This window comes from Monodon monoceros, unplaced genomic scaffold (genome assembly GCF_005190385.1).
Source record: "Monodon monoceros isolate NGI ecotype Baffin Bay Population unplaced genomic scaffold, NGI_Narwhal_1 Super_Scaffold_17, whole genome shotgun sequence".
Classification (NCBI taxonomy): domain Eukaryota; kingdom Metazoa; phylum Chordata; class Mammalia; order Artiodactyla; family Monodontidae; genus Monodon; species Monodon monoceros.
The window spans coordinates 22,688,738-22,715,180 of NW_021703773.1; the positions used below are offsets into that span (position 1 = coordinate 22,688,738).

General features: G+C 43.5%; 1 protein-coding gene across 4 annotated transcripts in view; it reads right to left on the reverse strand.

The window, feature by feature from the left end:
• Positions 1-26,443, reverse strand: part of STOX2 (storkhead box 2) — a 207,960-nt gene that overhangs the window by 132,123 nt on the left and 49,394 nt on the right. For 3 of the 4 annotated variants that reach the window (XM_029226255.1, XM_029226256.1, XM_029226257.1), the window contains exon 1: positions 17,136-20,087. The exons of the other annotated variant lie outside the window; for it this stretch is intronic. The gene's annotated coding sequence lies outside the window, so the exon portion shown is untranslated. Of the gene's footprint in view, positions 1-17,135; positions 20,088-26,443 lie in introns of those variants that run through there. 4 annotated transcript variants of the gene reach the window in all.

A 26,443-nucleotide genomic window follows, 5' to 3' on the forward strand; every position in this document is an offset into this window, starting at 1 on the left:
CTTCAAACTTTCTTTTCCCCTCTATAAAAGTTTTCTCCTTCCCTTGCTGTGTGGGGATTTGCCCGTGGCTCCCCATGGCTGCAGACCCTGAATTGCGATTCTCTGCTGATCCCAAATAAACCCATCTTTGCTGGAGAAACATCTGGCCATCTGTTTGTTTCAGGTTGACACTAGCATAGCCCAGGGCCTTTACTCCTGAATGGAGCTGAGTTGTGACCCTATGTACAGACCACACGCTCTCCAGGGCTCCACAACTCCAGGGTCCTTCCTCCACACGAAGGGAAAAAATATCAGTGGCTGTGTATCACGGTGCATGCACTGTTGGAAAGTTTTCTCACACTGAGATCTAATTCTCAATTCCCAAGTCACAGTGGTACTCAGAGGGCCACGTGTGTCAAGCCGCAATGGACAAGAATGTGCCCTCGGCCCACTTCACCCGTTTACATCACCTACCTGACAACCCCTGATCGGCCCTGCTCACTCTGCAGACAGGAGAGGGAGGACACAGCAGCTAAGCAACATGGCTCAGGCCGTAGCCAGGCGTCAGAGAGAAGGGCAGGGCCCAGGTCCTCCCCGGGCAGGCGGCCCGAAGGGTGGCCTCTGCACAGTTGGGGCCCTTTAGCACCTCTCAAATCATTTCAGTTGGCAGCCTCTCCTCTGGCCCCACCTAACTCGACTGAATACTCTCATTTGTAAAATCCTCCTTCCTGGTGGAGCTCCCTTTCTGGTTATAAACAAGGAATGCCAAGGAGCCTATTGGTCACATCCCCTCACTGATCAGAGCCAAACAGGTAAGTAGCTGAGCCAGGGCTGGCGCTGGCCCCGGAGGAAACGAAGCCCGGCCCGTTTGGGAGGCTGCCAAGGGCCTGGAGCTTGGCCAAGTCGGGGGTAATGGCTCAGATTGCTTGGAGTCTCCCCTTCAAGTTCAGATGATAGACATGGTCGCTGTCAAAAAAGCCTGTGTGCCAGGGACAGGGTTCAGGTGTCCCCAGGAAACAGAACCTGGGTCAACAGGAGAGCTGGTCCTCTGGAGGAGCACATGGGGGTTCGGGCATCAGCAAAATGCTCCTGTAAACGTGCTGGCTAACTTGGGGCCTATGGGACAACAGCATCCAAGGTGCTGGTGTAAGATTAAAATCAGCAAAACGACATCCCTCTCAAGAGTCAGGTTTTAAAGTTGACCCTCCTCTTCCTCCCTCTTTTTTTTTTTTTTTTTTTTTGCAGTACTCAGGCCTCTCATTGTTGTGGCCTCTCCCGCTGCAGAGCACAGGCTCCGGACGCGCAGGCTCAGCGGCCATGGCTCACGGGCCCAGCCGCTCCGCGGCATGTGGGATCTTCCCGGACCAGGGCAAGAACCCATGTCCCCTGCATCGGCGGGCGGACTCTCAACCACTGCGCCACCAGGGAAGCCCCTTCATCCCTCTTTTGACAAGACACATACTGTCACTCAAGTTTCTCAGAGGGCTTTGCAAAGAGGCACAAACTACCACTGCGTGAGAGGCAAGGGAAGAGCCAACGGATGCGGAGGCTGGAAGCCAGGCTCCCAGGGCATGTGAGGGCGGACACCCCAGGTCACGCGGCCCCATGGTACCCAGTCCCCCGCTCTTCTCCTCAAAAGAAGACCTGGTCTGGGGCACACGCGCAGACTCCCTAGAATAGCGATTCGGCCTCGGGAAGTGCTGTCAACAAGGAGGAGAAAACAGAACCCAATGCTTCTTCCTTCTGCCCCATCTTCTAAGGCCCTGACCGTGGCATCCACCATCACCTGTCTAAGATCAAAGCCTGTAGGAAGAGGAGGGGGGAAAGAGAGAGAAGGGAAGAACCTCCGTTTTGAAGAGAGTAATAACGAAAAGAATTGGAGTTTAGTTTCTCCACAATCCCCACCACCTCAGGCCCCCAATGACAGGCTTTGCTGAAGACCACTTGGGGAAGAATGCTGACCAGTGAACGAGGCAGCAGAGAGCAACTTGGCGCCCGAGAAATGGGAGCTTTTGACACGTATGTGGCTCTATTCCTGAGTGTGCACAGAAACCAAAGGTTTCCCACAATACGCAAATTTAATTCTAGTGGAAAACTATACTATATTTGTAGAGTCTCTGTGTATATTTGTGCACAGTTCTATAAATCGAGAGAAAGTACTCGTAAAAAGAGTTCTGTACAATTACTTTAAATGATAAGTACGTTTTAAAACACTCAAAAAAGTGATACAAGCTTATTAATAATCTCAGTCCTCCTGAGACTCTGAGCTTTCCAGGAGTCAATCTGAGACTACAGCTGCTTCAGGAGAATTCTGTAAATCCAAGCTCTGGCCACATGGTTCTCATACAAAAGACTTTCTTCTTCAGTTCTGACTGCAGGGAGGGCTGAGGTTGCAGAGAAAAGCAGGCACCCCTAAAGAAAAATGACTTCCAAAAGGCTCACTTTTCCCAGGGGATGAAGACTTTCCCACAATGTCATCGATAAGACAATATCCCAACTGAAGTTGCAGCTACAAACGTGGGTGGCATGCACCCAGGCCATTTTTTTTTTTTCTCCAAGTCTCTGCAATCTGTTTCTTGCCATCTGCTAGGATGCTGGTAGAACCGCATCTGAGTCAGAGCACCCCTTCTCGAAGGAAGATGGAATGATGGTCCACTCACCACGTACTTACACAAGCCACAAGCCATTCCAAGGAGGGCAGCCTTGGAAGCTTTGAGCTGATACAACTACAACACCGCATTACCATGGAGCTTCCTGCGCAATTTTTAGAAGCACAATAACAATGGGGATGAATCTAATTATACGCCTGATGGAAATAGCTCTCTTCCAAAGAGCTCAAAGCCTGTGCGCATACATTGCCCCACTTAGCCTTTCAACGTACCTGCGAGACAGTAAAGGGTGGTATTATTATACCCACAGTACCTATGAAAACAATCTCAAATCACTGTGTTTCAGAAGCAAGGTTACATGTCGTGTGCTGCTGGCACAGCCCTTTCATAGTTGACAAGGCAGTCTTCAACACCCTCCTAAAATCAAGAACACTCCGAGAAATAAACCAAACCTCCCCATTTTTATATGGGTGCAATACAAAAACACTTATGGAAAGATCTAAACGCGCCAACAGGATGTGACATGTAGGGAAAAGACTTAAGACATCCTTCATATTCAAAATGAAGAGACAGCGTCTGAAAAATAAGTAACACTCTAAAAATCTGAGCAGTAACATTCACAGCTTATGCACAAGTCTCGGAACGAGCTGTTCTGAAATTTTTCGGTCCTAGGGTTGATTCCAGGGTTTTCAGCGTTCTTCAAACTTTCACTGAAGAAGCAAACAGCAGAACCACAAAGATGACTGACTAATCTCATGAGAGAAGATCTGAATTCCAAAGTGTCAGATACATAGATATTGGAGGGGGAGAAAACACAGAATTAAAAAAAAATAAGCGGATGATCATTGAGTTGTCAGGACCAGAGCCATCGATTTACGTGGGTTTATCTTGTTTGTTTACCCAGCTTTTGGCAAAAGCAGGCCCCGTACCCTAGCAACAGCTATATCATATGCTTCTTAGGTTACAGCATACCCAGCTTCTAATTTTAAAAACCGCCACTTCAGAATCTGCAAGAGGCCCCTTTTGTTATTAATGTTAAATATGCCTTTCAGGTCTCTGACGCATAGCTTTTGTATTTCTTCCTTATATTTAAATTTTTAAAATGCACTTGTGTTTTTTTTTTAAGTACATATAATGTTTATACATATTCTGGAACCTGACAATTACTCTGCCTTTAGGGTGTATGCTTCAGTATGAGCCTAAACTGAAGGTATTTCCAGTAAATAAGTGATCTTAAGCAAGACCCAAATGGCTCCCCTTGATGCCTTGCTGTCTTGGTGTAAGTTCTAGTTTATCCATATGATAGGGTTTTTTAAGCTGCAACCCTTCGTATTACATTATTGCATTCAGATACGAGGTACAAATTTTTATCCTCACGAAAGTAACTAACTTGGATACATAAGATCCACTATCTTTCTATTATAAACCCCTATTCCTGTAGTGAATTACAGCTGCACTTTCTTTTTTCTTTTTTTGTATCGAATGTTTCATAAGAAGAGCTCATGGTCTGTCAGAGAAATTTTCCAAATGATAACTTATTACATAAGGAATTCATTTTTTTTCCCCCTAAAAAGGACTGGGCCTGAGGTGGTAGTTACAAGGCAGAATAATCACAAGCAGATGTAAAAATACTTACACAAAGTAAAAGAATAATAATAATAAAATAAACTTCATATGTTTCACTCCTTTAAAAAAATGTCAGCTACGGCAGGCAGTAAGTTGGCCCCTGATTGTCATTAATTGCCACCATTACGTGCTGCTGATGGCTCCTAATGGCGCTGTTTTTCCGAGCAAGGGTTTTCGATTATTTTTCTGGCACAAAAACCTATTCACACATACCACAATGTTCTCACACCAAAACTGAAGTGACTAGGAGATTAAAAGCAATTAGCGTAATTTTACTCCCTGGCATGGGTCCTGAAAGTAGATCAGGATACACAGTTTTCAAGGTTCAAAAACTTTTTCCAGTTTAGCAATTTGAAAAAAGAGCAGGAAACGCCTATCAGAAGTACTGAAAAAAAGACATGCCCTCTGAAGGGCAGCCAAGAAGGGGGCAAAGAATTCGTATGCCCTGAAGGGATGTCATAGTCCTTAAAGGGAAAAAGAGAGTTGAAAAAGAAAATAAAAACAAAACCCGAGCACACCTGGAGCACCAGATCTGACCCCGAGGACTAGAGGCCATGGTTCCCGTGTAAGGGTGGCATCTCCTCTTAAACCCGGGAAGGAATGGTGCCCACTCACCAGAATGATAATCACTGCGGCCCCGCATTAGATAAAACAGATAAGGAATCAAAGAAATACAAAACTCATAAATAACTTTAGGCAAGCATTAAACACGCCACATAAAACCAGCATCTGCCTTGTTTCTAGGTCTGAAGTTTAACCTTCAGGATATAATCACGTAAGCTTTCAAGCAAGAACATTTTTGCATTCAACAAACCCCATGAATGTGGGCTTGCCAGGGGAAGACTAGCTGGAATTAATAAAAACTGTGAAATAAAGGATACTCTTATATAACACTGTAAATCAACTATACCTCAGTTAAAAAAAAAAAAAGAGAAAAGAAACAAGTATGGTGCTATTAAAATTTTTTTTAAAAGAATCCTTAGAAAGTACACTTTTATATTTTTAAGAATAAAGTTCTATCAACAAACAAGGTCCTGTTAACCAGCAATTCCACTCTTCATGTGGTAATAACTGAAACCCTCCCTGCTCAGTGAAACAACTGGAATTCATAATTATTATGTTAAAGTCTTAGCACAATGGAAATGCCATGAGGATCATAATTGTGTGATACATGACTATTCAAAGAAAGAGTCTTAAGTCTCTAAAGATTCTTATTATTAGACAGTTTACTCTCATTCTTATAAATCAGATATGTACACAGGTGTTCTTTGACTTCAAATTTATAAACCACAATCTGCTGTAGAAGGCACTGTCCCAAGAAACAAGGTTGTAAATGGTGATGCACGTCAAGTCCAGAGTACAAAAAGCCAACATTACCCCTCATATAGGTGAAGAAATTACTAATATTATGAGAGCATTAATGTACTACTGTGGTGAGCCGGCCCACCATAGGCATTTTAATCATACTATGGTCCTAGCACTCGAGTTCTAGTAAGTTATATAATAGCATTATGGTTTGAAGATACTAGTACTATAGTATCACAGCTGCATGAAGAGTGAAATAGGTGTGGGTAGTTTCGTCTAAAAATTTCTTCACTATTTTAAATGATTTTTTCCTTTGGAAATATGAGTTCTGAGCTGCCCCAAATCAACTCATAAACAAATGTTGGTAAAGATTCCCGTGTCACATTATGGATTGTCTGTTTAAAGCTGTCCTCTGTTAATTAGAAACCCATTCCTTGGTCCTGACATAATAACGCCTGGAATTAATACATCACAAAAAAAGAAGCAAGGAAAAGCAAACCATCTCCAGGATTCCTTTAGACGGCGGAGAGGAATGATTTTTAAAGAGCTTATCAATGTTTTTCAAGTGCAGGAAAACGTCCAAAGAATGGTCTCTTAAGTAGCTTTAAATAGTCACTGACTGTTTCTATTTATACAATTATATAATCTAATAAGCCGTTCACAAATCCGAAAAATAACCCTAGTCCAACTTTTATCCAACTAATCACAAAATTTAAAATTAGTAAAGCCAAAATTAATAAAGATTGATTCTGAGTTAGCAAATTAACAGCATGATAAATTACTGTTCTAAGTATTCAGGCTTATTCATGCCGAATTTCACCTCTACTGATTTAATCTAAGGAATGAAAACATTTCCTATTTTCAAACTGTGGAATCAGGTGGTATATAGATACAGTAATACAAATTACCTCCAGCGATGAAAATATAACTTAGCAAGTTGAAAAGGTGATACATTATAGTTTTTAACCTTTCATGGGATTCCTATGGCTACAGTAAGAAAGAGCTTAGAAATACCTACCTTAGGACCATCTGTTTCTACCCATCAATCTATATGCACCATGGGTAACACACATGGATTAGGAATAGCTTTCACTGATAGTCAGTTTCTAGCCACTTTTAATAACTTTGACAGTATTTTTAAGTAGTGGATTCTGTCTTGTTTATTGTTTATTTTCTTTCTTTTCGGTGGCAAAACTGTTGTAAGACATCAGAAGCGCTTGCTTTCTTGTATTTGTCACCGATATTGAAAACAGCCTGCATCACACTGTACTGGTAAACTTTAATTTCACTAACCAGAGCCTTCACATAGCAAATAAATACATCATCAGTGCTTATTTAGTTGTTTAAAGTTATAGAAAATCATCTGAATTTCATGTTACCATGAGGAATAATACCAACGTCAGATGAACCTGGGGAAATCCCTCAAACCCCAAACAAACCCCAAAAGATTCAAGGGTAGTCCCTGCATTGTATTAAAGACATTTTCATGGACAAGAGCAGAGAAGGGGGGAAAATGGCTTACTTTTAATAAATGGGTTTACTCTTAACAAAAGGGTTTACTCTTAATAAACCAGAAAACTCAGTTAAGCCAGGCACCTTATTTCCGCTCTTTTGAGGTTTTGCTACATTCCATAAGGTCTTGAATTGGAGGAAAAGGCTAGCATTGCTGCATCCAGGAGAGAAACTGAGCATGTGAGTCCTTCTCAGCCATCAGGACCACAGCACTGCTGTGACAAGCCTCCCCCTAGTTTAATTATCAGTTCCTATTTCCCTAAGCTTTTCATGGACACCTGGGCCACCTTCACCTCAGGGAGGACATTCATCTTTGGAGAAGGTTCTGCCACCTCACCAGCACACCAGGACACCGTAGTAAGGTTCAGATCTGTCTTTTGTTAACCAACCTGTATGTATAGGAAGGACTTAAAGAAGTGACTGTCCATGGCCATCTGGGATTCTAGCGTCTTCCCTAAAAATGTCACTACACTTGACTAGCAAAATAGTCTCTGTGATTTATTGGCCTGATGTCCAAATGTTTTCTTTTTTTTTTTTTTGCTGTACGCGGGCCTCTCACCTTCGTGGCCTCTCCCGTTGCGAAGCACAGGCTCCGGACGCGCAGGCTCAGCGGCCATGGCTCACAGGACCAGCCGCTCCGCGGCATGTGGGATCTTCCCGGACAGGGGCACGAACCCGCGTCCCCTGCATTGGCAGGCGGACTCCCAACCACTGTGCCACCAGGGAATCCCCCAAATGTTTTCTTAACATTTCACCCCAGATGCCACTGAGAGGCTGCAGTCACGGAGATAATGCTAAAGAGACGCATTTAGGGTAAATACAGACTTGCCGAGCAAGTACCCAAATCCCAGACATCGGATATACTCCAGTGTTTGAGAGGCATATTAATTTCACTCCCTATCCTACAAATTTCAAACGACACGAATGAAAAGCTGAAGGACCTCTGATGCCTCCTTCTGCATCCCTACCTCTCCGTGGGTGCTCTAGTGACACGTGGCTCTTTGTAACAAATTGCTCATTTACCCCACAGAGGGTAATAGATAAATCCCTATCTATTACCCTCTGTGGGGCTGTGAGATATTCAGAGGAGAAGCTATTTCCCTCTGTATCTCCTGAGCTCAGCACAGAATCTGGACCAGCAAAGGGGCTCAGTGAACATCAATGGACTAAAAGTAATGGCACAGGCCAAGCATTAAGTATATGGGACAAGAGCCTGGATGGGAAACATACCCCAAGTTCCTATAGGGAAATCTGTTCTTGGGATGACAAAGGACAAGTAATGGCCAGTCCCACTGTAATGCAGGATCATGGTTGGATGGGCCACTGTTCTGAGAGACTATGACCTTTTTCTATGCTTTCAATGATGATCTGATCAAGAAGGAATTAGACTTCTTCTCTGAAAGCTCACTTGGTGCCACTGCCCTCAGTTCCCCAGCCCAGGAAGAGGCATGTCCACCCTTCACCATGCTGCCCTTTGCTCCTTGGGCTCTTGGGCTTAATATGTTTTATTCTTTCACCCTCACTTCCTATGTCATATTTTTGAAATCACTCTTTAAAGCCTCGGTAAACAGTCTCTGTAAGTTTTAAAGGCAATCTGGGAGTTTTCAAAATCAATCAGAATTTTGGTGGAATTTCCTAAAAAAGTGCTATCTGGAAATTAAAATGGGAGGTTTAGAGAAAAACTGTTTTCTAAACACTTGAGGTACTGACCCTTGGAATATGTACGGAGTGAACACATTCCTACCTTGATTTACTCTAAAACTGATAAAGTTGTTTACAGGCTGCTGTAGAACTGAAACACAGTGATAGAAAGTTTAGCCACTGAATCCTTGACACATAAAATAGCCCCTGCTCATGGAAAAAAAGAACTAGAAGCAAAAGATAGCTTTTCGTTCTCTCCTCTAGTTTGTACCACAGATAGCAAACTTGAGGACGAATTGCTTCAACTCTAGACATCATGATTTACAAAATAAAATACACTGATCATTTCATATACTTTATGTAGACTTATATTACCTGCCCCTAACTATCCATGAGCTAATATTTTATACCCTTTAAAGTGAGTGCAGAGCCTCAGTCGATCAAGACTGCAATAAAGTCTAATTTACAACCAAATCAGCAGTCCAAATATACGAGTGATAAGAAAACAAACTTCAAAGATTTCTACTACTGACAACCAGAAGACCCAGGTGATTAAATGTCTACATGTGCCTAAGTTTTGCTCTATTCCTAAATTTCTCAAGTACAATAATATTAAAGAAAAGTTAAATGTAAAACTTAGAAAGAACAATAAGAAGGGGATCCCAAAGAAGGTGCAAAATGCCATACAATGAAATAATGTCTTTCTTGGTGTGAATAATCTGTTAGATTCTCAACCCCCTTTTGAACAGGAAAATGTTTCATTCAACAATACAAAAAGAGAAAAACAAATACCGTACGCTAACACATATATATGGAATCTAAAAAAAAAGAAGAAAAGGTACTGAGGAACCTAGGATACAGGGCAGGAATAAAGACGTAGACGTATAGAATGTACTTGAGGACACGGGCAGGGAGGGGGAAGCTGGGGCGAAGCAAGAGTAGCATGGACATATATACACTACTGAATGTAAAATAGCTAGCTAGTGGGAAGCAGCCGCATAGCACAGGGAGATCAGCTCGGTGCTTTGCGATGACCCAGAGGGGTGGGATAGGGAGGGTGGGAGGGAGACGCAAGAGGGAGGAGATATGGGGACACGTGTGTGCATATGGCTGATTCGCTTTGCTGTACAACAGAAACTAACACAGTATTGTGAAGCAATCATACTCCAGTAAAGATCTGTTAAAAAAACACTATGAGAAACCAAAGAGAAATCTTACAAATCAGATATTAAATTCAGAATGAGAAAAACAATCTGATTCAAAACTCGCAGCTGCTCTAACGTTATCACCATTGAGCACGAAGGCCACTAATCACGCCTGAAGTGTCGTCAAGATGTTGGGCTCAGGTTCAATCTGATTCATAGACAAAACTAACAACAGGGGGAAGAAAGGTAAGCTCCTTTACCCTTGTTCCTCTGTTAGCGATGCTTATGCTTGTGCTAACAGGAAACAGTGACAAAGTTCAAGTGGTAGTAGCTTATAATCTGGAAAAAACCCATCATTCTAAGAAAATGACAAATAGCACACCGGAAAAAATAATACAAAGGTGAATCTAACCTAACGGTAACATTTCTTTGGGAGATCGGCCTGTCCCTGCTCTTCGTGACTCCACAACTTCCAGCAAAGTTCTGTGAGGTCGGGTCATCCGGAGAGGAACCAGCCCTGGTCCTGAATCTCTCTCAAGAGTTTGATCCTGCAGCCAAAACCCTTTCTCGTACTGTCCTGTGTGATGGCTTCCTGGAAACTTAAAGCTGAAATCCTTGTCCTCGTAAGAAACAGTGCCAAAAAAGTCAAGTAACATGTACAAGGTCCCAGAGCTCATCTGAGTCAATGCCGAAAATGAAACTCACTTCTCCCAGTTTCCAAGTCACTCCACTTACTGTACCACATCCTACAGACCAAGTCCACCTGGCAACCTTTGATGTAATTTGTATTTTCCACAAGGATTTTTGGGAAGGAAAGAAATAAACTTAGTGGGAAATGCATCATTCCTATCTGGAATATTAGTTAAAACACACATATATATTTCTTTTAGAAAAAGATGGCGCTAGCAGCATCTTTCTACACTGTAGTAACGTGAAAATTATCTGTGGAAAGGTAATATGATGGAGTGTCTACGTGCACAGACCGCAGACCTTGGGTGCCTGGGTTCACATCTCAGCTGTTCCATTCCTATCACCGTGACCTGTCTCTCTTTCGATTCCCTCATCTATGCTCTGGGGATAAGAACACCAGGGTCTACTTCAGGGCTTTACTAGGAGAATTAGATGAGTTTGTATTGATATATGTCTGGCATATAAAGCATTAGTAAGTGTTATGAAACTGTTACCTATTTTTATCTTGAAGGGAGGTGCTATAGGCATAAAATAAATACTGTAAGGACGACCCAGTAGTTTTTATGTAAAAAAAGCAAAAGCCTGAGAGTTCCCAAAACGCAAATTGTTGCCGTTTTAGAAACACTAGCAAGGGGCTTTGAAACTTGAAGCGAAAGAGCAGTTAAATGAAAAGCAACAATGCTGGTCCAGTGGGTAAGACTCTGCGCTCCCAATGCAGGGGGCCCGGGTTCGATCCCTGGTCGGGGAACTAGATCCCACACGCATGCCGCAACTAAGACCCGGTGCAGCCAAAATAAATAAACAAATAAATAAATAAATCTTTTTAAAAAATACAAACACATCATTGTCTGGGCCCCTGCACTTAGACAATAACTCGGGTCTAATTAGGAGGGTATCATATATACCAGCTCCCTCCGCCGACATCATCTTTCTCGCCATAAATCATACAACATGCCTGATTAAAACAGATGGTTCTTAAACCACGCCTGGAAGCTCTGAAGTCTGAACCGTCCCACTCAGAACACCAGGGGGAACAGGACATTAAGAGTGTCAGAGCAGGTTCACCATGGAGAACATTCTTTCCTCGCTCGGTGTAATATGATATCTTGGAGGCTGCCAGTTAGAGACACTGGAGAGAGAGAACGCGAGGGGAATCAGCAATCAGGTGTTCAAGTTCAGGGCCAGCTCATCTTCTTGAAGGGGCTGAGCTCTTGTTATCAGAGAGCCGTGTGGCCCCTGGAAGGTGGGTGGGGAGCTGAAATGGTCCCCTGCACGCACATCGTTCTCTCCCCACAACTAGGCTGCAAGTTTTCTCCACTCCACACCCAGGTCTGCTGGGAATAACAAAGAAAACTGGACCCGTGGCAACCTCATTTTTCTCATCCGCAGCCAGCTTCCACCTCCATTTTTCCTAAAGTGATCGCATCACTCCCCAGTTTAAACTTTGTTCCAGTGGCCGTTCCGTGCCCACGTGGTTCAAAGCCTTCACAACGGGACTCCCCCAAACCCACCTTGGTCTCCACAATGTCTCCCCATGCAGCCTACACGCCAAGGTTTCTTGTTTCTAGGCATCAGTTACACGATTGTTTCCCTCTGCTTGGAATTTCCTTTCCCTTCTCTCTGCCTTCCGAGTTCGTAATTCGTCTTTCTTCTTAGCCTAAATCACTGTTTCTTCTTCGGTGACTCTTGTTCTTCGCATCCCCTACGTGCCTTGTATCTGCTTTCCTAGAGCCCCCCATGCCACCCTACATTAACCATCCTCAATTCTATATTCCTATCATGATTTGGGGTACAACGAGCATGGCCTTTTTGTTAAATTGTGTATATCTCCCCAACAGACTATAAGCTCATTTAGGGAGAATAACAGTGCTTTGTATTCACCCTTCTGTGTGCTTAGTATGTTTGCTTGTTGTCATTTCTACAGCCATTGTCCTTTCCTTTTCTAAAGCCTCTGCCCACCTCATTGACCAAGAGGTAGGTAACCCAACAATCCTGCCCCATCCTACTCCTAGTATCCAGGAAGAGAGATGAACAACCAATCTTCTAAACAAAATACAAACTATCCTTTTGGATATGTGTGCACTTTCCACTGTGTGCAAAGCTCAGCGAGAGAGCTTACACACACACACACACACACACACACACACAGGTTTTAGCCCCAAGGAGCAGAGACAGCATATATGTGATAAACCACAAGTCAGTACACACTCGTAATACAGGCAGGCCTCGTTTCCTTGCCCTTCACAGATGCTGCGTGTTTTACAAATTGAACGTTTGTGGCAACCCTGTGTCAAGCAAGTCTATCAGTGCCATTTTTCCAACAGGATTTGCTCACCTCATCTCTGTGTCACATTTTGGTCATTCTCGCAATATTTCAAACTCTTTCATTATTAATATTTGTGATCAGTGATCTTTGATGCTACTATTGCAAAATGATTACGACTCGCTGGAGGCTCAGACGACGGTTAGCATTTTTTAACAATAAAGTATTTTTCAATGAAGGTATGGACATTGTTTTTTAGACACAATGCTATTGCACACTTAATAGACTACAGTATAGTGTAAACATTACTTTCACATGCACTGGGAAACCAAAAAATTCCTGTGACTCGCTTTATCGCAATATTTGGAACCGAACTCGCAATATCTCCGAGGTAAGCCTGTACTGGCTAAAGGTGAGGTACAGATCATAAGAGCTCCAAGAGAGATTCTTAGTGGACTGTTTGGTCAGTAAAGTCTTCCCAGAGGAGCTGGGATTTGAAGAACTGTGATCTTTGATATAGGTGCAGAAGAAAGAAAATAAAGCATTCCACATTTGCTAGGAAAGATCATTGGATCCACGGGGAAGACAGAGGGAATATCATGAGAAGAGATTAAACCCAGGGAAATGCAACGTTTTTCAGGAGGATTATAAAACAATTGGTTTTACTGGGGCAGATAATTGAAGGGGTAATGGGACATAATGCTGGAGAAATGGTTAAGGAAAATATAGGTCGAGAGGTTTGGATTTGATGCAAAGAGGGATTTTCAGAATAACATTCTTACAAGATGCTATTAAAGGGGTTGGGTAGAGGTTCAGTAGTTAAATAAATAAGGAAAATACTGTTCTATCTCCCTTCTGGAGATTAACAATGTGTATTAGAATATTAAAGGCACTGAGAAGTCCTGCAGTAAAAAGCCCCATTTACCTCTGTGTTTCTTCATATTTCAAAATTTTTTGTTTTGAGAACCTAATTTAAGAAGTGCTGAACTCCAGGCAGAGTATTAAAATAAAGTAACATTTTTAAAAAGTGTGGACCACAGAGTTAAGAAAATGAAGACAACACAGATGGAGCCCGAGCTAGGAAACGGGGAGAAACACAAGTGTTAGGAGACATGAAAATCTGTGAGGAATTATAAAGTTGAAGCTAGAAGTGAATCAGGCACTTTCCCACAAACTCTGCCAGAATTCAGGAAGGTTTCTGTGAACATCTATCAAAAACATTTCCTGCAACTTCAGATATAGTTGTGTAAATCCCTAGGTAAGAGCAAGAAAAAAATTAAAAGAAGAGGAATCTGTGTGGCAACAGGTACAGAAGATTGCAAGGGATCTATAAATGGACTCTCTTCTATGTACACATACATCCTCGTAGATAATAACCCAAAATCAAAGCCATGCGTGGTTCAGAACATTCATCTCTTAAACCAGATAAGACTGGTTCCGGCTTTGACATCCTAGTATCCAGAAATACAAGCGCATCACGGCACCATAGTAATGGAAATGCTGTGAGTTCAAAGGACAAAGGAATTAACAGGAGTGTTCAAAACAGGAGTGGATTTATGATTTTCAACACTTTGGATCTCCGTTTGTCCAGGTTCTTCATGCTAAGCATATGGAAGTGCTTTACGAATGTGGTTTCTAATCCTTTCACATAAGAGAGGAGTTTTAGGTTCACGAAATAATTGAACTCTTTCAAGAGACCATTTAGTAAACACTAAATAGCAACTCTTCGGGCTGGTATTTTCCAAAAGGCGTTCCGACAACTGACCCAGATGTCAATGGATGCTGCGTATAAAAAGCGGTTCTGTGGCCAGGGGTGGGAAATGGCTGGGTTAAAGTATTTCATTACTGCAGAACTTCTCAGAGCCTTTACAACATTTTACATTGGGACTCTCCAGGGGGAGGGGGCACTGTGCCCCATGTCCACATTTACTCGACAGGGACCCCTTCTTTCATGAGCACTGTCTGTGACTGATGCTCCGCAGATAACCTTTTGGGAGACACAAGAGCACCTGGCCCCTGCAGGAGTTAACTGGATTCTTAGGCAGGAAGATTCTGAGCCATTACAACATTACCAATGCAAATAGGAGGATGGCTGTGCTCTTTGTGTGGTAAGGAGTTCTGCAACAAGGCTTAAGGCCTCACAGTTTCGATCACAGGACATGATCAGACCTTTTGGTGGACGTTACACGGTGGTCATGAGGATCAAAAAGGTACAGATGAACCGGTTTGCAGGGCAGAAATTGAGACACAGATGTAGAGAAGAAACGTATGGACACCAAGGGGGGAAAGCGGTGGGGGGCGGGTGGGGGTGGTGGGATGAATTGGGAGATTGGGATTGACATGTATACACTGATGTGTATAAAATGGATGACTAATAAGAACCTGCTGTATAAAAAAAATAAATAAAATAAAATACAAAAAAAAAGAAAAAAAAAAAAAGAGACCCTACATGTGAACGTGCTTTACAAAAGGAGAACGCGTTACGCAGCGTTCAGCAAGACGGTGCTGGGGGGATGGCGTGGAAGCAATCCACGCTTCCTTTCACGGCACTGACGACAGATGGCCTTACGACCCATCTCAGTTAGAACAAAACCCAATTTCCTCCCACAGTCTATGAGGCCCTCAAGATGTGGACTCTGCCTCTTCAAGGACCGATTTCTCGCTGGCTTTCTTCCCGCTCTTCAGACATCCTCCAGACCCCAGGCTTCTCCCTCTGCGGGGGCTGCCCCTCCCCAGGTCTTCCCAAACCTCACTTCTCAGGAAGGGCCTTCCCTGACCCCCCTTTCGGAAGGATCCTCTGGTGGCCATTCTCCAGCCCCTTAACCTGCCTTATTTTCTTCACAACACTTTGCAGCATCAGAAAACATCAGATTAATTTATTCACGTATCTTTTTGCTGTCTGGCTCCTGCCTCTAGAACGGAAGCTCCCTGAGGACAAGAACACTGTCTACCTTGTCCATCGTGGTTTAGTGCCCGGAATCTAGGAGACTCTCCCTAAATGTGTGTTGAGTGTTAGAAGCTTGGGGAAGTGGCTACTTGGCGAGAAGGGAAGGGGGAGTCAGGCAGATGGGGAGGGATGAAGAGGCCTCTGGGATACTGCTAACATTCTCGTTTTCACCTGGTTGGTCGTTCCCTGAGTACGTCTCCACTTTGTGATAATTCCTTGAGCTGCCAGTTTATATTTTGGCTGTCTTTGGGGTCTTGGTTTAAACTGTTTTTTGACGTATTGGTGTTTATATCATCATGAATACAGGAACTGATAATTGTCCCTATTTTTGAGGGCCCACAAGGAGCCCTACAATCTGCTAGGCACTTCACCTATGTCATCGCATCAAAGCCTCAAAAAAAACCCTACCACGACTCACTTCACAGATGAAGAAACTGAGGTGCAGAGAGAGAGTGAGTAACTTGTTCATGGTCACACAGGCAGCGAGAAAAACTGGGATCCCAAACCAGTTTGTTCTAATTGTAAAATTCACACGTGTTCTACTAAACCCTGCCTGGAAGACATTCTAAAGTCAGGACTGGTATCCTGAGGTGTCCTTATCTTTCCCCAGGACCTTTTCTACCTGGAGGCTGTCACAGGCCAAGAGTAGCTGAGTACCCTCCTTCCCCCTCACCTTCTTGGGTACCTACGAACTTCACAGCCAGGGCAACTTCACCTTTGCATCAAACACACCAGAAATGGTCTAGTCGGGTGCAACGGCAGACAGTGGGCAGGAGGGGCACTGTTTGCCCCAGAGCAGCAGGGTGAGGCCCTGCCAAGGTGACAGGATGGCCCGCTCTCATCGGGGGGTTCTCTGGACTCCCCAGGGTTGGGGGGCAGCTTCTTCTCTCATCCTGGAGCTCAGGTCTACCCCTGAACTTGAAATCCGACCAAGTTCTGGTGTTTCTCCTCATGGCACTTAGAACTTCTTCGGAAGAAACAGTGCTTCTAGTTACGAGAGATCTGGGGAAATTAGCGGCCTGGGGAGAAAATACACTTTGATCGTTTTTCCCCCAAATAACGACTCGCATCATTGGATTCGTGGTCCGTAACAACGGAGAAGGATCTGTTTCACCAACTAGTGGGTCACCTTGGAGTGATTAGCATGGCTGCCAAAATATAATCCCTCGGCAAATGACTAATGGTAGCACAGACAAGTTTCTACAGGAAGAAGCCTGGCAGGTGAGCCCTATGGGAAAGGCCCTCACTTACATCTGAGGAAACTCAGATGGAAATGAAATTGTTTACTTTTCCTTCCATGTGTCTGACAGATCCCCCCAGTTTCTATGGGGCTTATTATAAAGGTGTCAGACCCTATCAGAAATGTGATGGCAGCCACACATTATCAAATAAATAAAAAGAACACTCTTTTGTCCTACCTTTGAAGTTTTCTTAAGTTACTCTGAAAAGCATCCCCCTCTGCCAAGTTTCCTGTTTCCTGCATAATGAGATACGTTCTAATTAGCATATCACAAATATTCCTGATCTTCTTTACAAGTCCGGATACATTTTTAAATGTTTCTTTTAAAGTACATCAGGATTTTTCACACTCTGTAAAGAAGCAGGAGAATTAAAGCAATGTGTCAGCTCAATTCTCCATTTCTTTTTTTTTTCTTTCTTTCCTTTTTTTTTTTTTTTTTTAGTAGGATGGAGGCATTGGGCAATGGAAAGGTCATAGGACTTGGAAGCCAGAAATCATGGATTCTGATCGGCTGAGATGCTGTATCACATTGGGCAAATTGCTTCACCTATGACGGCCTCAATTTCCTTTTCTGTAAAATGAAGAGGTTGGACTAAATGGAAAATCCCTCACAATTTAAAACACTGTGATTCTATTTGTGAAGCTTGAATAATTCCTTGTCTCCTTATTCAAAAGCTGGAGTGAGTTATTTTCTTTGAGTTAAAAATTCACAGTGAACTAAATACAAAATGGGTACAGACATCAGCAAAAAGGGATGTGATTTTAAAAACACAGATATCTAATTGTAGGATTATGTATTACCTTTGAACAGCAAAAAGGGTTTTCGCTTCTTCCCCAGAGAGGTATATAGTTTTGCCTAGCTTTAATGTGTTGACAAATATGTAAACACACACACACACACACACACACTAAACTGCCTTTATATGAGTGAATAAAACTGACATGAACTAATCCTAATAAAAGAAATATTGAGATGAAGAAAATGAAGTCTTAGACATCATAAAGGCTTTCTAGTCTCTTGCTAGCCTAGAAAAAAACAAATCCAGTCAGTTCAATAAAATAAGCTGGATTGCCCAGTAACATTTGGGTTTCCAGATTTGACTTATAATATCAAAATCATAAAAACACAGAACTCGATCTTGGTTTCTATCATGACTTCCTGGGGAGCAAGGGCCAGGCTGCTTCTCTGTGCTTCACCATTTAACTGGCCTGATGAAGACTGTCTGGGTGGATTGAGAGCTCCCTGCAGAGGCCCTTCCCCATCTGGACCTGCCATCTCTTTTTCACCATGGCCTTACCCACACCCGCACTCTGGCTCGCCACCTTCCTTCCAAGGACTGCCCATGGCACCCCATTTTGCAGACTTCTCTCCCCCATCCTCTTTGATCACCAGCTTAACTTGGTAAGTTCCTGGCGCACTTCAAGACTAGCTCCGAGGTCACCCCATCAGAGCCCTTTGCCGCCATGGCACTATGGTCCTGCCCTATTGCATCTGTGTGTTGACACAGCTGTCCCCCACTCTCACTGTGCAGGAGCCGGGGCTCGGAGGGGCCTTGGTCACATCGGTAGCCCCAGGACACTGGACAGCAGTGAAGGAAAAGAGAGAATGGACGGGGGGAGAAGCACGGTGCTGAGCGAGGTGCTGGGGACATGCCAATGACTGTCCCTCCATCATTCTGGAGGTCCCTCCGTCCTGCAAGATGTACCATATAGGGGGTTCTTGTATGATAACCACCAAAATGTGGTTTAAGCTTATTCCTGATGAGGGAAGGAATACTGAAGACGAAGAAAGTCAGAAAAACCGCCCTATATAAAGAGGAAGGTGTGTGTGTGTGTTGTGTGTGTGTGTGCAGGCAATAGGAAGCCACTGATGGTTTTCTGCACGGAAGAATAGCAAGAATGAAAAATGCTTCAAGAAGGTGACTTAGCAGTGGTGTACCAATGATTGAAATGGTGTACGGATTAAAGTACAAATTATTTCAGCCATGAAAAATTATTACAAATAATTATATTTACAGACGTCGGAGAACGAACATATATAGACTAAATACCAAAAAAAAAAAAAGTAGGCTCCAAAACACTACAGAGAATAGAATCACAGTTTGTAAGATATTTTTCACACTTTGACATATGAGAATATTTTCATATGTGGATACCGTGGAGAAAAGTTTAGGAGGTTAAATGTCAGAGCTTTAACAGGAATGTTATCTGAGTGGTGAAACGTGACTTTTCTCTTCCTTCTTTCTTTCCTTCGTTCTCTGTGTTTATCTGCATTTTCTAAAATGTTTCCATCATGAACATGAGCTACTTGGGTAATTTTGGTAAACCTCCTCTGAATCAGTAAATAGCCTATTTATAAATATTAAAGAGGGCGGGAAGGCAGTCGTGAGGATTGGGCCGCTGGCAGTGGCAATGGGAATAGCAAGTAGGGAGCAGAATTGAGAGCGATTACGGAGGAGCTGCTGACACAAGCGGGTGAGTGACTGGGTGAGGAATTGAAAGGCAATCAGAAATCTGCGTGACACCCAGGTTTCCAGCCTAAGTAGGTGGGGGACAAGCTGGTTCCGTTGCCAGAAACAGAACAGTATGGGGGGCACATAACTTGGAGGAAAAGATCATTTCCTCTTAGACACGGTGTGTTTGAGGTGGCGACAGGTCACCCAGGAGAGCCTGCAGTTCAAGAGAGAGGTCAGGGCTCCGGGTCAGGTGCCCCCAGGGGTTCTCATAGGACCAGTATGCCTCCCCACGGGGCGGCTTCCCGACTGTACTGACGTGAGCTAGGTACCTGTCTCTCCTCCTCCCTGGACCACAGGCTCCAGGAGGCGGGCACCCACCTGTCGTGTCACTGTGCCACCCTCAATGCCTAGATGGACGCCTGGTGCCGAGGCACCTAATACACGTTGGAGAAGTGGATGAGCGAGTCCTCTACGGTGACAGTTCAAGGAGGTGAGTGGGCATATCCGACGGCGAAAACAGGGAGACCGGCGGACCTGAAACTTGGGAAATTCTCACCTAAGTGTGGGCGGAGCAGTACTGCCAATAAAACAGATGCAGAATGGATGCCAAACAGAAACAAAGCAACTTTCCAGAAACCAAGGACGAGCAAAACAGAAAAGGAGACCAACAAAAACCGCCGTGGCTGAGAGCTGGTGGAACAGGGCTGGATAAAAGTTCATCTATCCCAAGGTTACTGGTGATTCGGGGGAGAATAATTTCACAAAGACAAAAAAAACGAACGAAAGCACCACAGTCTTTTAAGTAGCGTGGCGCAGAGGTAGAAGAACAGAGCTCGAGGAGAAGCTGAGTCAGGGCAGGACTTCAAAATCACAGAGGTGGGATCCTGACATGTTAGTACACGGGAAGCAAAGGGTCTAGGCTGCAGTGGGAGTTAGCGGGGCTGGGGTAACCTTACAGGAGGCAGGATTACCGCTGAGACGGACGAGGAAGGCTGGGTGCATCTCTGTCCTCTGAACCCCTGCAGCACGCGGGCCGGCACCACACAACCTGGCTATAATTATACACTCACATTATTCGCTGCTGTTCCTGTGCCTTCTCTCCTCATTTAGATGGCACAGACCAAACCTTCAGGACTTTCCATAGCAAATCCTCGATGAGAGTTGGTAGTCGACGGCTTAAATCCCATAGGATAAGTTTCAAAGAGAATAGAGCTACCGACATGGAATACATATGCGATAACTTTTCAACAGACACCACTGCAAAAAAAAAAAAAACTATTTTTAAAGTAGCAACGTGACACCTTCCTCCCCTTTTTCCCTAAGAGCAAAACACCCCCATTATCTTATGGCAAGCCGGGGACAAGTGGCTGAGAGTCGCGGTGGCTTCCAGGTAGGCAGATCCCTGGGTGGCCCTTTGGTTTGGCTGGAGACAGATCTCCTAGGGCTGGCCTGCTTGGGTCCCAGGGTGCACACCTAGGACGTTTCCGTGAGAGGTACATCCCTGCAGCAAGACTCCACGCAAACCAATCAGGGAGCCCCCAGCCAGGCCAGGAGTGAAACTCTAGACGGGAAGCTGACTCAGAACAGACCTGCCAAGGCAGCTGCCAGCTTCGGCGAGGCTTGCCCTGCTCCTGACCCACATTGGAGCAGCTGGGACCCGAGCGGTCCCAGAATTTGCGTGATGAACTCAAGCTGGCATCACTAAGCAGCTAAAATGCCAAATGTCGCTTCAAAAAGAAGGCAGGATGGGGACTTCCCTGGTGGTCCAGTGGTTAAGAATCCACCTTCCAATGCAGGGAACGCAGGTTCGACGCCTGGTCAGGGAGCTAAGATCCCACAAGCCACCGGGCAACTAAGCCCGCGCGCCACATGGAAGAGCCCGCATGCCGCAACTAATTCCTGACGCAGCCAAATAAATAAATATTTAAAAAAAAAAAAAAAAGAAGCCAAGATGGAGGTGAAGGGCTCACACACACTCGCACACCTCCAGACAAATCACTAACATTCCTCAACCCGTCATTCCAACTATACCTTCTGCTGAATATGACCTTGCTGCTCACAAGTATTTTGCAAGAGGAGAAATCAACTATGCCAATTTAGCACTTCTTCTCTTAAGCTTTAAGATGCTTACACAGACATTTAAAAATATGTTAGAAACATATTCATAAACTTCACTGAAGATTTTCCCACACAGATATTTTTAAAAGTTTGCTAAACATGCCTATTAGTTTTTCTTCAAGAATAAGCTTGGATTTCTAAGTTACTCTTGCTGTAAGTTACACCTTCCAGCAAGAAAAAATGAACATGTGGAAATTATGTGACTGTTTTTAGAACACTGGGGTCCATTTAATATATTGAAGCAATAATCTATCAAATAGGACCCAAGAGTCCAGAAAGCCTCATGAGCCCTTTCACATATGTTAAATTACTCCCCTGAGACTGGTCTATGAACTAAGAATCTGCATCATTAATTAAAGAAATGGATTGGGCTGTCCTAACAAGAAAGCACAGCCTGCAGTAAGAGAGACTCATATACACACCTTAATTGCAAAATGAACATTGGGAAGAGTAGTTTTCAGAATTAAGCACAATGTGTGTGATTCAACGTAGTTGCTAACCTAGGGTTCAACAGGTGTGGGACCCTTCCCTCATTTTAATTTGGCCAAACACTTCATATTAAATTATGCTGAGAATTTAAGTTGACCGAAGAAAAACATTGCAGAGAAGAATGTCTTGCTAAACATTAAGATTTACAGGCTTGCAAGGAAAGAACAAATCTATCCATGGAACATTTCATATCCAGAAGACTAGTCTGAGAGCTAAGATTTTAATGCTGCCAAACTAGCCAAGAGCTGCCAAGTATTATACGAAATTCGTATGCACATTAAAAAAAATATTCCCTGTTTATAAACAATCTTTCATATGTGTTGGATAGAAAAGCACTGAGTGACAATTAATTGGCTGACTTCTGCAATCTGTCATTAATTGCTATTTCCAAGTTAAAACCATCCCATTAAATTTTATTCTCAGAGCTTTATAGCCAACCCATTTATAAGAAAGTTTCTATTTCTCAATGAGATGTCAAATAGTTTACCTAATGGTCCCATTGCCATAGGATTTAACTCTTTTATGTAAACATTTTAGATACACTGGCCTCTCTTATTCACTACTTGTTATTTTAAAATATACATTCTCTTTTTATAGAAAACGGATAAGCTCATCTCCCCTCTTCCCCCCCGTCCCCAGCCCCCCCTCAGTGAATCTAGCTTTTCAAGGGCTAGCCTTTACAAGTTGAGGTCCAAGATTTCTGAAGAAACATCAGCCCTGATGAAAGCACACACAATCCAAAAGTTTTGTGTTTTATGCTTAGCCTCTATACAGGTCTCAACCGTAGGGAAGGTAGCTGTTGGCTCAAATTATAATGTCCGTCAACATGAGGCAGAAAATTAATCTAAAGATGTTTAATGCAGGCTCATCTGAAAGTACCTTCTTTTGGATAATAAACAGAAAAATACTAGCTAAGTGATATGTGACAGTGATGAACCAATCATTTATCCAAACACTGAAATGTGTCCCATGAAGATCTTTCCACAAGTTTCTGGAAAGAACACGAAAACACACTATATAAGAACAATCTGAGATTGGAGAGCAATTTACAAATAAGGCTACATTTACAGAGAAACCATGAAAGTACAAGGCCTGGTATAATGAAGGTTTATAACAATGGTAGCTCCCACAAGAAACACACAAATAACTCCTCCTGATGTTCCAGATTTTCCACAAATGAATTACTAGGACACGGTCACCAGACCAAAAAAAAAAAATTGTCAGGTTTTATGAAGCATTGTACTTAAAATTCAGACCAATTTCTGAGTTGCTTCCCTGTAACAACACACCCCAGAGTTCAATATACTTACTCTCCGGTCTGGGTCCTGGCTTTCTGGTTTTGCACGGGGTCTGGAAAATGTACAGATGGTAATAATCTGTGGCTTTACTTCAAATCCTGACGACTGCCTTTATTCTCCTGATTTCCTTTGGTGCCAAAGATGTCGTTCTGGTCCAGAGTTCCCGCATGTTAAGTGAAACTCCTGTCAACATTTTATTACATTCAGCACTTCAGGTTTCCTAAGAGCTAGCTCCAGCAGTAAAGATTGCTATGCTCTGTATATTTTTCAATCCTCTTTTTCTTTTTTTACCTCCATGGAAGGGTGCTGGTCTCTCCTTAAGCAACACAGAGATTTCAAGCCGTACGTTTCCAGACCGCATTAAAATAAATACTAATGCAATGCATTACTAGCTTCAGACATTTCTTTCCTTCCCCCCGTCGCTCTGGCAGTGTTAATTTTCCCACACTCTCCTAGAATGGGGAAGGCTTGTCTGGGCAAGTAAGATAACACTTGGGCAGGAGATTAAAAGCCCACACTGAAGTCCTTAAGTACCTACAGGGTTGGGCCCTGAATCCACTCAGCATGGTCTCCAAACACCGTCACCTTGACTAGAAAAGCAACAGGAAAAGGCTAACGACTAAGAAAATCTCATTTCGGCATTTCCAGGCCCTTGAACCACCTGTATTTTACATAACGAAACAGCACTTCAACTTAGAGGCCAGAACAGGAGGAAATGCCTGACTTTCATTTCATTGTACCTTAAATTATGTGACCTGTGAACAAACTATTGAGGTCTAGAACTCGGGTGATCTTAAGTCCTATTTTTTGAACTGTTCACCGGGTGAACAGTTCCAGTGCGTAATTATTCCCAACACTGACTTTTGCTCTCAAAAGTGTCCTGACCTCATCAACACTTGGTTACCTTACCTATAGCTTTGACTTCAGTTCTGGAAAGTTCTTTACATTTGCCACATGTGTTTGAAAAACTAGTGGACACCTCTACCCCCAAAATCACAGGTTCAAATAAAGATTTAGCCGTTCTGACTGTTGAGAACATACACCTTTCTCCTATGTATTACTTGTACTTAGGCACTCTTACACCAGCTTATGAAACCATCTATTTTATGATATTGATTTTAATTATTTTCCTTTTTCCTTATTAATATAAATCTTGAAAAGCCCACCTCTAACTTAGTACAGAAAAAAGAATCCTTCATGGCTTAAAGGAACACTTCTTCCAAGCTACAGGGTGCCGTCAGAAGGTTGAAGCTGTAGAAGTATTTTGATATGGGTGTGATAAGACTGCATCTCCCTTCCTCCCATTTGCTGCATGATTACAAAATGAAGGAGGAAGCAGCAACACGTTCTTCTTTGGCCATTTTTGAAAGAACTATCATTAAAGAATCTTGGGAGTTATCCATAAATAGCAATTACTATTAAGGGAAATCATAAAGAATAAACACAAATCCTTGTCTAAGGGATGGGAAAGTTGGTATCCTCTGATTTTTTTTTTTAATCCTTGAAGAATTTAAATAAGCCTTTTAGGCATAAGAAAATGTAGATATCTGGGAAAATTGGGTATAACTGAAAAAATTAAGAAAGAAGAATCAACCAGAAATATGAGAGATCTGGAAAAAGAATTCATGGGGAAATCAAAGAAACAGGAAACAGAGACAACGATTTGAGGAGATGGTTTCTCTTCATGTCATAGAAGCTGAACGCCTTCCCCACGCCCTTTCCCTATCCTGTCTCAATTCTATCACCATCTTGATGTGGGTGACTCCAGCCTTTATTTCAGAGGTCCTCTCTCTCCCAAGCCCAGTCTCACATAATCAATTTCTCATGTCCCTACCTCAAGGGGTTTTAGCATCAAAAATAATTGCTGCTTTGACATTCCATATTTTTGATAAAGCCAGCCACCAAGGCTCAAACGCCAACGTGTCTTCCTCTTGCCAAGTCCCATAAGTGCTATCTCCTTTTATTTCTTGTATCTATCCTCTATGAAGCTACATCTTTTCTTCTCCCTCCCAAAGTGGGACCACTTGATCCCTGTCTGTAGTAGCCTCAGCCAAATCTTCAATTCCCACCACCAATCGCACCCCGAGATGTGAGACCTTGCATTGAACCCGAGCCAGCTCCGCCCAGGGGTCTTACATCAGGTAGCGCTGGCTACCAGTCTCTCCCTAAAGTCCCAGCTTTAATCAAAGGGTTCCTAGCTCCCTAATCCCAGCCTGCCTCCACTCCCTCAAATAACAGGGCTTCACCCCTAAGCTTTGCTGCCAAGCTCTTGTCCTGCTAAGTGCCCAGTAAGTCTGGCTCCTCCTGAATTTGGGACTCTTGCCAGTTTCCCAAGTTGGCCCTGAAAAACCCTTCCCCAATCTCCAGTTCAATGCTGGAATCTGCTAGCCCCGGCACACTGTGTTTATACCCAGAGTTGACTGGTTGTCTAAGGGCCCGGAGATTGCCACACCTGCCAGAAACTGCTTGCCAGCTCTAAATGTAATGTAAACTCCCACCAGGCGAAAACTAGAGCCAGAAACACGGCACTCAGCAGAATTCCATTTGCTCCATCTGGGCCCTGACGTGGGCTCCGGGCCCCTGTTCCAGCTCTGGAAATGCCATGGGCTTCGGCTTTCTTCAGCTGAGTCGACCCTTTCGGGTTTTACCCCCATTAAATAACAACTTGGACACTTTGTTTTCCTGATCTTCATTTCTCACCCCCTTGCTCCCCCAATAAAGATGAGCGCTTGCTCCAATTTTTACCTTCCAAGCAGCCACCTCCCGCCATTATCTGCCACCCCTCCTAGTTTCTGCCCGTGGCCACCACTGTCCATTGCCTGACAGCTACCCTCCCTCTTTCTTCCTGGCTTACAGAACCCTGATTCTTTGATCTCTTGAAGCACAGGCCCTTCCTCAGCCCTAAGGAAAGAATCATACCTTGTCATGGTAATTTGGCCAGTGACTGAAAGGAACATGCATGTGACCTATTCATGACTAATTAAACATAAGATGTCTTCTGAGGACAGCTTCCTGTCCCAACTTAAAACCAACCAACCAAACAAACAAACAAAAACACCAGGAAAAGGGCTCGTGCCAATTCTCTGCCTTGAATGCACAGGAGATAGCTGGAGCTGCAGCAGCCA